Source organism: Trypanosoma cruzi, genomic scaffold (assembly GCF_000209065.1).
Source record: "Trypanosoma cruzi strain CL Brener 1047053516435 genomic scaffold, whole genome shotgun sequence".
Lineage (NCBI taxonomy): Eukaryota > Euglenozoa > Kinetoplastea > Trypanosomatida > Trypanosomatidae > Trypanosoma > Trypanosoma cruzi.
This window is the reverse complement of record NW_001849438.1, coordinates 33,680-35,886: the sequence shown is the minus strand read 5'-3', so window position 1 is coordinate 35,886 and position 2,207 is coordinate 33,680. Positions and strand designations below refer to the sequence as shown.

Below are 2,207 nucleotides of genomic sequence, written 5' to 3'. Positions count from 1 at the left end.
CTCGCGCCACACCCGACAACAACAACCACTTCTTCTTCTCGTCAGTGCAGTAGTTCAGTATCTGTACCGATGCGCCATGTCCGGGGCGCGCTCAAAGACACGCTCCGGCGCGGCATCCTCCGCAGAGTCCAGGCTCCAGTGGTACACCGCAGTGCCGGACACCAACCCAATTGTTCGATCATCGACCCAGCGCCAAAAAACCACATCCTCGGAAAACAAAACCACCTTGAGCCTCTTCGCGGCAACCACGTCAAAGACTTGCAAATTACGACCACTGCGAAGCGCAAGGATCTTTGATTTGGGGTTCATTATAGCCGACTCCGCATCACGAATGTTGTTCCGCATACTCTCACGTTTCTCCAAGTCCACAATGACAAGTGACGTCTGCCCATCCGGCTGCATATCGCGGAGGCAGACATACTTGTCGCTCTCCAATGTCAATGTCTTGAAGGAGATTGTCCCGGGCCGCAGACCACCCGCGACAGAATTCAACTGGAAAACCTCAGCTGTCGTCAAGGGGCCGTTCATTTTCTCCTACAACTTTATAAAAAGTTTTTTTGTTTCGCTCCTTTTCTTTTCTTCTTCTTCTTCTTCTTCTTCTTTGCCCTCTCTATTTCCTCCTCCTCGTTGTTGTTGTTGTTTCTCCCCCTACAAAAAAAAAAAAAAAAAAAAAAAACAACTTTGGCCACGCTTCTTAGCCCTCCCTTCACTCCCCTCGCACAGTCACTCTCACGCACAGGACTGTCGCCTAGTGGAAGACCCTAAAGTATAGATCTATCTCTCCGGCCCAAAAAATAAAATAAAATAAAATAATAATGTCAGGCAAAAAAAAAAAAGAAATCCTGCTTTTTTTTTTCTTTTCCACCTCACTCGCTATTGCGGATTTTGGCAAAACTACAACTGACCGCGCAAAAAGGCGGAGTGTGTGAGGTGACAAGAGCCAAAAAAAAAAGAAGGGAGGAAAAAAGAAAAAAAAAAAAAGCACAGCATGGCAGCTCACTCCAAAGGGCAAAGCGACATACACACACACACACAGAGAGAGAGAGAGAGAAAGAAAAAAGGAGAGAGAGAGAGAGAGGGGAATGGTACCCCCACCACACGCACTGCTGAGCCACGCCTGCTGCTTCTCCCCTTCCATCCAACACGTACGGAGGAAACAAAGAAATTAAAGGCATGGGAGAAAACAATTAAAATTAAAAAAGGAGAGAAAAATTTTTTTTTTTAAAGTGTTGTCTTCCACCTCCTTCTCTTGTCTATTCATCCTTTTATTTTATTTATTTATTTTTTTGTTTGTTTTCCTCTCCTTTTTTCCTTTTTTTAGTGGTCACGGTGGACTCCTTTTCACTTTGCTCTTTTTTTTTCCATTTTTTTCGTTTATCCCCTCGCTCCTCCCCTCCCAAAAAAAAAAAAAAGAAAAAAAAAAGCGGCAGCGGCAGTCTGCCCACCTGTCAACGGGGAAAAATAAAAATAAAAAAAAATTGTCAGAAAACAAAAGCAAAAAAAAAAAAAAAAAAAGAAAACGCAATGCCCTCCCTCCCTCCCCTTCCCCCTTCCCCCGCCTCGTCTCACTGGACCCCCACCGCACACATAAATGCACATGCGGAATGGAGAACGCCGTAATGAAGACTGAATGGAGGAAAGGGGTGGGGGGTGAAGCAAAGAAAAAAAAAACAAAAAAAACGGTAGTGGTAGCAGTAGCAGTAAAAGTCGTTGTGGTGAAGGCAACGTAGTCCATGTCCCTGCGATGTCATGCAAATGCGTGTCTGTTTTTCTTTTAAAAAAAAGGGGAGGGAAGAATGGGAACGTACTGACAAAATAAAAAAAAAAAATTTTTTTTACAGTAAAAAAAAAAAAAAAACAGCACTTTTTGTTGAACAAAAAAAAGGATTTAAAAGGAAGAAAAAAAAAACGAGAAGAAAAAAAACAAAAAACACACACCCCGGAAGTGCTGGTCTCAACAACAACAAAAACAAATGGCACATTCGGGGTTTTTTTTTTTTTCTTGTTTTTTTTTCCTTCCTTGTCCACGTCAGTCCACCTCCCCACCCAAAGTCTACCATTTATTCAGCGTTCATTTCATCTCGCTCTTATCTCCATAAAAAGTACATTGGCTTCACAAAAGCCACAAAACATTGGGACGGCATGCAAAGAAAACAAGCGAGAGAAAACAGGCTGCCCTGTTTCACTGTATATATGTATATGCATAT

The 2,207-nt window shown here is 42.8% G+C and overlaps 1 pseudogene, besides 11 other annotated features; it reads right to left on the bottom strand.

Annotated features, from left to right (window-relative positions):
• Tc00.1047053411059.18 lies at nucleotides 1–528 on the bottom strand (annotated as a pseudogene).
• Nucleotides 1–2,207: a sequence feature (heterozygous, non-Esmeraldo-like haplotype).
• Nucleotides 567–602: a microsatellite.
• Nucleotides 653–676: a microsatellite.
• Nucleotides 792–813: a microsatellite.
• Nucleotides 943–981: a sequence feature (T-rich).
• Nucleotides 1,035–1,078: a microsatellite.
• Nucleotides 1,213–1,319: a sequence feature (A-rich).
• Nucleotides 1,399–1,423: a microsatellite.
• Nucleotides 1,458–1,520: a microsatellite.
• Nucleotides 1,813–1,931: a sequence feature (T-rich).
• Nucleotides 1,989–2,014: a microsatellite.